Source organism: Canis lupus, chromosome 34 (assembly GCF_003254725.2).
Source record: "Canis lupus dingo isolate Sandy chromosome 34, ASM325472v2, whole genome shotgun sequence".
Lineage (NCBI taxonomy): Eukaryota > Metazoa > Chordata > Mammalia > Carnivora > Canidae > Canis > Canis lupus.
Window position 1 is genome coordinate 10,126,611 of NC_064276.1, and position 9,818 is coordinate 10,136,428.

General features: G+C 42.1%; 1 long non-coding RNA gene across 1 annotated transcript; it reads left to right on the plus strand.

Annotated features, from left to right (window-relative positions):
• Window positions 1-5,945: 5,945 nt before the first annotated feature.
• LOC112662834 (uncharacterized) lies at window positions 5,946-7,837 on the plus strand. Its single transcript, XR_003138873.3, has 4 exons — window positions 5,946-6,015; window positions 6,154-6,210; window positions 6,319-6,445; window positions 6,801-7,837. It is a non-coding gene; the product is annotated as an uncharacterized LOC112662834 (long non-coding RNA).
• The last annotated feature ends 1,981 nt before the right edge of the window (window positions 7,838-9,818 follow it).

Here is a 9,818-nt window from a genome sequence, read left to right on the forward strand (position 1 = left end):
GAGAGAAGAAAAGTATTTACTCAATCTCTTCCACGTGCTATGCTGGCTGTTTAGATCTCTCAAGCATCATCTGAATACAATATTGCATCAAGGTCCTACATCTGCTAATGAATTACATGCTAAATGAATTTTTCACCCACCCCTGCCCCCACACGGTTTTGGTATCACAAAATATCGCTTTCCCCTAATAATAGCATAGAACAGCACCATCCAGGCAGAGGAGAGTGGCGTTGCTGGAAAATCAAGGAGCCATCTCAATTGTGGTTGGATTTACTTGCAAAACAGACGTTATCCTTGGCCCTGGCTTTTCCAAAAATAATTCCTGGCTGGTGGTCTTTTGTTGTTCAAATGAAGATAATTTACCATTCACACTCTGCTGGATTAGTCATTGAAAAGACAATTTAGCTGCAATTAACTTAACTAGATTTAGCATTAAACTTCAGCTAAATACACGTTCACTTCAACAGTCATTCAACAAATATGTGTTAAAGTCCTCTAATTAGGGTGGTTTCTCAGTTGATTAAAAACAACAACATCCACAATCTATTGTTCTTGGAACCCCTCCCAGACGCAAGCACATTCCTGTCCAATATGCAGCCCGGGACTCTGCTCTATAAGGAAGAGACTATTACCCATTTTACCAGGAATGAAAATTAAGATCTCACATGGAAGCCATTAATATGAAGCCAAGTACTAAAAGGAACTAAAAGAAACAGGCTAAATCAGGACCGGAATGGATTGTAGGAAAAGAATCGCCACACAAATAAGGCGATGATGAGCAAGAAGGAGTGTCAGCCAACCCATTCCTCAACTTGCAAAATAGACATCTTTAAAGCCCATTTAAATTTTAGGAGAGCCAGCAGGATAAGACAAAAATCTATTTGGGGCAGAATTGATTTGTTCACTGTCATTTACAAGGAGCTTCATAGTATTTATTCTCCTATTAATTTGGAGAGAGCTGTTACATGGGGAACAAGCCACGGGTCTGTGTTTGTCTCGCAGTGTTTAAAGGGCATCTGCTTCAGATTCGAAGCCTCACTGGGTTTTTCTCTCTTGCAAGATGAAAGGGGAGTACATTTTAATCACTGGTGAGCATGCATGTGTAGGAAAGTAGCAAGAGAGGTGCATGCAAGTCTCCAGGTGGACCTAGCGCCGCAAAGAGCTCTCGGAGCCGGTTTTTCTAAAGTGTGTGGAGCAGTAGCTGAGCAGTCGTCAGAAATGCTAACCTCAAAAGGTCTGCTCATCTGAGCTCATTAACATGAACAAATCCAGCATGGTGGAAAACAGACTTGTAAGAATACACTGGGGCAAATGCATCGACAGCTACCGAGGCCAGGAAATGACCACATGCACACACACACGTACTCACGCACGTGTGTGTCGCAGATACACATATGTAATGTACCTATATGTGATATACATGGTATGTATATATGCTTTTGGCAAACAGAAAATGTAAACAGAAATGTAAACATTTTATGTAAAGAGAAAATGCATTTAAATGTTTGCTAGCCATTTAACCTCCTAAAAATATGCTCTGAATTCCCATGATGTGATGCTTTTTGTCCACTGACAAATGTAGCCACAATACAAGCCTAGGAAGTCATACATGATGTAAAAGACTAACTCAACTATAATCAGTGTAAATCTCACATGCACTAGACTGAGTCGTGGATACAGAGTAATGTGTCAGAAGCACTCACTTCTCACAAAAGTCACAACTTGATCTAAACCACCCACAGAATTTCCCACCTGGGAAGAGGCGTCGCTGGCAATATGTGTGGGTTTCTAACTGTGGATTCAACTCATTTGCGACCCAAACAGATGATTTTGGAGATTAAAAATACTAATGGTTAATAATAGAAGCATGCGAGGACTTCAGAACCAGTGTTGTGGGTTTAAGGGCAGAAGGGGAACAGCTCTTCACAATGGAGCGGGAAAGGCTCAGCAGCTCCACCTCGCTGGACTGGCCCAGGGCCCTGAATGGTTGAGAGAAAGAGCAGGCTCGTGGCAGGTGGGAGAACCACAGGAGCCACCCTAGCGGGGTGCCCCCCTCTACCCTGGGGACACGGCGGCACCCAGAGCCCAGCTCCAGAAGCTGCTCCGAGCTTGCGAGCCTGCAGCAGCGCCCAGCGGGTTGCACAGCTGCCCTCCGGGGAGCCCATCGGGGTGCCCGCCCTTGGCTGATGGAACGCTGGACCTCTACTCAAATAGCTCCATTTTTTCCACCGACTCTTTTCGGAGAAGGTGTGGCATAAATACATGAATACATAAAATAAAATGAAATGGAGTAAAATAAAATAAAAATATTTCCCACCTCCTACCACCTTCCACCACGGCTCCATGGGTCAGATTTATGCTGGAGGGGGGGAGATAGCAAGTGAAAAATGAAAAACAATTTCATATTTTAAATTTATGAGACTGGAGGATAATATATCACTTTTTTTTTTTTCCTCAAGCTCGCTGCAATAAATTGTCTATAGCCTATTTGGTATGTTTTCTGTATCACTGCCAGCTCGGTCTCAGCTAACGTCTTCAGTCTTCACCAAATTGCTCATTTCAAAAGTGGTGCTGCATAGTTAATTATTTGGGTGGGGGGGAGCTGGTCCTATTTTTCTAGATGTAAACAGATGACACAGAAAGAGAGAAAAGGCAGACCGGAGCCTCGCAGGGCACCTCCCCACCCTCGGCGTCTATAAAATGCTTTCCCCAAGCTTTGAGGTGATGAAAAGGACAGGGGATGGGGTCTCAATCAGCTAAGCTTGATATGATGCCAAAGCCTTTGGCTAAACAGAGATTGACTTAATTCTTTCAATAATGACTTTGGTCCGGAGCGCTTCTCCACCACAAGAGGGAGAAGCCCAACAGAACAGAGAAAATCTCCTCAGTCGGGTTATCTTGACTCTGCTCCAGGCAAAACCTAGAAATATTTTTTTAATCGAGATTCTCTACAGCAGCCCTTTCCAAATGCCAGTATCCATCATCGCTGACTGGATCAATAGCTGCGTTTTGGCCTCAGTCTCCTGCGAGAGATGGTATGCCATCAGTGATAGACAAATATCACAGTTAAGCAAAGTATCCAGCCAGACCTAGTAACATTTTTATTGATTTTTGTTGTGCAAATAATGTCTTTTTGGGCTGAATAAATGGCTTTGAGCCAAACAGTCATTGTTTATGATTCCAAAATGCAATAAAGGGACAGGAAATATATTATGGCCAATGTCTCAAGGCACACAACATAATCATCCTTTGGTAGTAAAAAACTAGCCATCTGAAACCAAGGGTGCATATTTATCCATGCTTAAAGGTGCCTGTAGGACTTGCAAATCTTACACAAAATGTCCTGTTAGGAAACAGATGGCGTTGCCCTCTAACCCTATTGAACAACTACTAGAAAACCGAGCAAAAAAATAAGCACCATATTTCTTCAATCAATACAAAGAAAACAGTTTATTACACTCCCTTCGAATGAAATATCAAAGTTGCCAAAAAGGCATACATTCACTTTAAAAGGGAGCACATCAAAAAACTCCCTGACTTTATCAAATGCTATAAAAACAGAAAATATTTTAGTCCGTTTAAAAAAAATTTTATTCAAAGTAATCGTGATCTTGTTCCACGTGGTAGCTCAGCAGAAAGTGGACCCTACAAGATTTGCCCCTGAACTCAAATAAGTCCTTTGTGCGTGTTGCTTTTGTCATCCTTGTCTCTGTGTCAGGCGGCCTGGTTTCTCGAAGGGTCACAGAGGCAGGCTCACTTTTCTGTGCCACGCGCTTTTGCCGCATGTTTCTGTTCAGACCCCAATAGGGTCATGGTGCTTCAAGTTGTGCTGGGTTCCTGCGAGAACTCTGCCTCCAGGGATCAGTTGTGCTGGGTTTCTGCGAAAACTCTGCCTCCTTGGGGGAATTAGACATCCCAAGTCCTGCAAAAGTGAGTGTGCATTCCAACACACGGGATTATTCCGCTCTTTATGTCCTGCCACGGATACTCAGAAGAGTAGAGAGTCAGCTGTCCTTGCTTTCTGTATGTGCTGAGATTTATTCTTGTACTTATCTCTTGGCTCATACTTTTCTCTTTTCAGGAGTACAAGGGTTATTTAAAGAAGAAACCATCTGTTGTATCCTATTTTAAATTATTCATATATTAATATTACGGCTACTTATTGAATTACTTTTTCATGAACTAAAGCATTCTATTTTTTTCAAGGAGTGTTTCTTTTTTTTTTTTTTTTTTTCCGTCTTCCTACCTTGATAGCAGCACAAACTCTTCTCACTGTAGCGTTCCAGCTGTTCTCTCTAAATCTCAGGCCAAATTCATAGGTTTTCAGGATGATTTGAAAGTTATCTAGGTAAGTTGGTGGGGACAGGTGACTTGGGGCCCCTACTCTTCCACCATCTTGCCCCCAAAATCTCAAGGAGTGTTTCTTATATTATCAGAATACCCTCAATGCCAAAAACACAGTTGCTTAGAAAACAGATTTAAACAAACTAGAAATTTTACTACCATAAGGTCAGAAACATTATTCTTTTGTAATATGTCTGTTGTAACTCCCCATGCAACCCTCTGTGGAGGATAATGTGTACCTATGTGTTGAGCAAAATGTTCTCTTCATACCTAGTGGGTGTATTACTGTATGTTCACATGCTTAACCAAGTGAGTTCTCACACACATATAGGCGAGGGAACATTTTGCTTACACGATGCCACCACATCCTTGAGAGAGGTCAGAGAGGTTGCACAGTGCTTCCGCCCCCGCCTCCCTGAGCCACCGCCAGCACTGAACGGTGGTGTTCTTTCAAATCCAAGCCAATCTGGCAGGTAAAACTTCTCTCACAATCTAAAGTTTTATTTTTCTTATTTCTAAGAATTTTTTTTAAGGCTCATTCATTTATCTTTCGTAAAACATGGTTGCTATCATTTCTCATGTGGATTGTTACATCTTTTCTTTATTATAGGTTTTCTCGTTATTCCACACAAAGAATAAAAATCCTTTGTCAGCCGTGGTGGGGAGAGCATGGGGGGGCACAACTTTGTCCTGTTTTGTTGCGTGACTGTCAATGTGTTGATGGTATTGATTGATTTACACACTAAACGACTTTTCTTAATTAAGGCTCTTATGGCTGTGATCTCTGATGTTATTCTGAGGGAGATGGATGTGCTGTCTGCCCTCATGTGGACATCTTCTGTTTCCGACTTGCACTGAGTTCCAGCCCTCTGGGTTTGCTTTAGCGTGGGGTACACAGCAGAGACCTGGTAGTGACCCTTTCTTGGATCATTCCAAACGCCTCACTCATCGTCCATTGAAGGTTTTGTGGTAATTCAGACTGTTTCTGGTATGACCACCCTGTTTTATTTCTCCCTCTCTTTCCTTTGCTCACCGATCTGTATCATAGCCTAGTGCACCTTGGGCTGTCGGGCAACTATAGAAGCTCTCCCAGTACTCTTTGAAACTATCTCAACTATAACATCCATTTAGACGTTTGGTGAGCCTTAGCATTTTGATTGGAATTGCATAGTATTATAAATCAACTCAGGGAGATGAGTAACCAACAGTGATGAATCTTGTCCAGGAGCCTGGCTTTGACCTCACCAGTCCGGTTACTTTAGATGAGATCACTGTCTTCTTTGGCATCCTGTGTGTTTCTGGTATGTTTCTTTCTTGATGTTCTTTTTTTTAAAGATTTTATTTATTCATGAGAGGCACACACACACACACACAGAGAGAGAGAGAGAGAGAGGGAGGGAGAGGGAGAGGGAGAGGGAGAGGGAGGCAGAGACACAGGCAGAGGGAGAAACAGGCTCCATGCAGGGAGCCTGACGCGGGACTCGATCCTGGGTCTCCAGGATCAGGCCCTGAGCTGAAGGCAGTGCTAAACTGCTGAGCTACCGGGCTGCCCTCTTTCTTGATGTTCTAAGAACACTCAGTGTTCTGTTGTCACAGAGAAAGAACTCCTCTACTGTCATATATTCTCCCTGGCTCTTGACGTGAACACAAGCCCAGTCTCGAGATCGAACAGTGAGCCGTCCCTCAACGTCCTCTACCCAAATCTTTGGCTAAACTCATGGAACAAATAGTTTTCATTCTTTCTCTTGAGATTTTTAGAGGAATGGTCATTTTCTGAAAATGATGTGACTCTTGTCTCTTTCTTTCCAGTATGTTAGCTTGTTTTGTATCCATGGCTAGAACCTGCAGAGTAAAGTTCTATGACAGGTGAACAGTTGAACAGACCTCACTGCGATTTCCTCCTGGGAACCCGGAGGCTGGTGTGTGTTGGGGGAGAAAAAGAGACTCTCCCAATTCCATTTGTCTAGTTTATAGGTGGCATGTGAGGATCACGGTGCAGACCCAATGAGCCCAGAAATGCAGCCCAGTGGACAGAATGCAGCTTCCTTCCCCTGCTTTCCAGAGCTCATCAAATGGTGCCGTCATGCCAGCATTGATTGTGGTAATTGTCATTGCTGATAGGAAGGAGATATGTACCCAAATTCATAAAATTCACGCCAGTGATATGTGTACATTACATTTTGAACTATTCACTTCAAACTGTTCAGTTTAAAAACATGACATAGAAAAAATTATAATGAGTCCAGATCATCCACTCATTTGAATGATCTGACTAACCCAAATCTTGTTTCTCCTCTCTGTACTCAGATCTTACACCTAGAAACCTAGTGCTTCAGATACTTGGTCCTTTGTAATTTTAGAGCTTTCAACACCTGAGATTTGTAAGTTCCCACATCTGAGCTCCTGCCTGCGTTCATCCCTGGGAAACACGTTTTCTGGTATTTTTCTCTACACAGAACAGATTTCAGGTACTTCACCTCCATGACCCCCTCGGATCAGTGTGACAATCACTATTCCCGTTGGAGAGATAACGGGACTCACAGGGATAGCAGGATTTTCTCCAATAGAGCAGCTATCGCTTAGTCAACCCTGTTAATTTAGAAATAAACTCTTCTTGCTCTCTCCTTCAACACAGATTTGTCACCTGTGTTCTTTTACATAGATCACAGGCTTAATCGGATTCTCCAATAACATTAAAAAGGAAAGAAAATATGTAGTGATGCATATGGGGAATTTGCAGAATGTTAATCCATTCTCATACATTCAGCTCATCACCCCAGTCATAGGTAAGAAAGAACATATACACCTGTATTTATATGCTCAAAACACTACACTTTCTTTTAAAATGAATAAAAAAATTTTAGACCTTTGTAAGCTTGAATATTACATGTGCATTAAAGAGATAATACTACGGGGTGCCTGCGTAGCTCAGTCATTTACATGTCAGACTTTTGATCTCAGCACAGGTCTTGATGTCGGTGTCATGAGTTCAAGCCCGGCATTGCGCTCCATGCTGGGCATGGAACCTACTTTTAAAAAGAGAGGGAGAGAGAGAGAATACTAGGAACCTAACCCCCAAATGGAAACATATATCCAGACAAGACTTGAATGTGAATATTATTCACAGTAGCACAAAAGTGAAAATGACCCAAGTGGTCATCAGTGGGCAAATGAATGAAGGAAATGGTATATTCATATATGGAATGCTATTCAGTAATGGAAAGGAATGCAGTACCAATCCAAAGCATGGGGAAATCTGAAAGGGATTATGTTAAGTGAGAGAAGTTGGTCACAAAAGTTACACACATTACAACTCCATTTATATGAAATACCCAGAGAAGGCATAGGGAAAGAAAGTAGATCAGTGGTTGTGGGGTTGTGGGGTGAGAATGCAGAGTACATACAAGGAGACACATGCTTTCTTTGGAGGATGACTTAAATGTTCTAAAATTAGACAGGTGGTGGTTGCATGACTTGTACATTTACTGAAAATCATTAACTTGGACCCTGAAAATGGATGAATTTTATGACATCTAAATCATACTTAAATAAAGTTATTATTTTTTTAATTTTGTTTCTATGGGTTCATTTTTATTTTTCTTTCTTTCTTTCTTTATTAATAATAAATTTATTTTTATTGGTGTTCAATTTGCCAACATACAGAATAACACCCAGTGCTCATCCCATCAAGTGCCCCCCTCAGTGCCCGTCACCCATTCACCCCCACCCCCTACCCTCCTCCCCTTCCACCACCCCTAGTTCGTTTCCCAGAGTTAAGAGTCTTTATGTTTGAAAAGGGATACTGTTGGGATGCCTGGGTGGCTCAGCGGTTGAGCACTTGCCTTTGGCCCAGGGCATGATCCTGGAGTCCCGGAATTGAGTTCCACATCGGGTTCCCTGCATGGAGCCTGCTTCTCCCTCTGCCTGTCTCTCTTTCTCTCTCTCTCTTTCTCTCTTTCTCTCTCCCTCTCTCTGTCTCTCATGAATAAATAAATAAAATATTTAAAAAGAAAAAAGAAAAAGGATATTACATTATTACATTATTTTGTATTTCAACACTTCTTTATTAAACACTATGCTCTTGAAAGTTTTCTGTCATAGAGTCTTTCAGTGCATGAAGGAGATAGGAGACGTGAAGCTAGCAGACCAGGAAGGGACTCAGGGCTTTGGTGTGTAACCTTGGGACATTTATCAAGGATTTTTATGGCCCCCTCTGCTTATCTGTGAAACAGAGACTCCAGTAACCATCTAGACAGCCCAGTTTTAGCCTCTGGATGGGAAATAACAAATGGCTCCAGCTGAGCATGTGGTCAGACTCAGTGAGTACAGTTATTAATTTACAAAGTTTCCATGATGGCGCATGGGCTATTGGTGGATGAGAAAGAGCCTGAGCAGTGTATCACCAACACCCAAGCTCCACTGTGGGCCAGCTGTGCAGTCAGTGACTGACAACGTCTGAGGCCCAGCCCCAGAATCTAGAGTCCATGGATCTTACCAGTCTAGGGGTGTTGTGGGGCTCAAAAATAACAACACAAAAGCATCTACCACAGGTTCTAAACACAGTAGGTACTCAATAAATGCTGATTTTCTCTATTGGGCTACCTTTTATAGCAAAAAAAAAAAAAACCATAAAAAGTGTTGAATTGATTCTATCTCGAGTATTTAACCAATAAACACAGACTGCAACCATCCAGCTGAAGAGATGGTGACGTTTTATTACTGGTGCTCTGTGTATCCACATTAGTTACAGCAGATGGGTTTGATAACATTAGTTAGGTCAGCTAATGACACCTTTAGTCTACAATTGCACCTCCCACCTCTAACACACACACACAGCACAGGGAATAAAGTACCAAATCCTGACAAGGAATATCAGAAGGCTTTATATTCTAGATCTATTGGATGTTTGAAAATCTATCCCAGGGATGTGGAAAAGCTTGGTGAAAAACAAGGGTAAAAATAATGTTGAGATTCCAGTATACACGTGTTGGAAGAGCCCAAATCCAGAACTCCAGAACACTGTCGACACCGAACACCAATCCGATGGAGCCAGGAAAGCACTCATTCCCTGCTCGTGGAGATGAAAAGCAACACAACCACTCTGGAAGACAGTTTGGAAACTTCTTACAGAACTAAACCTACTCTTACCTCCATACGGCCCAGCAATCATGCTCCTTGGTGTTTATCCAAAGGAGCTGAACCCCACACGTGGGTGTTTATAGCAGCTTTATTCGTAATTGCCAAAACTTAGGAGCAACCAAGATGTCCCTCAATGGGTGAATGGATACGTGAACTGTGGTGCATCCAGATAAGGGAATATTATTCATCACTACAAAGAGATGAGCTTTCAAGGCACCAAAAGACACGAGGGATCTTAAATGCTTATTACTAAGTGAAAGACGTCAACTTCAAATGCTTTCACACTGTATAATTCCAACTCTATTCTGGAAAATGTGAAAATATGAAGACAGTAA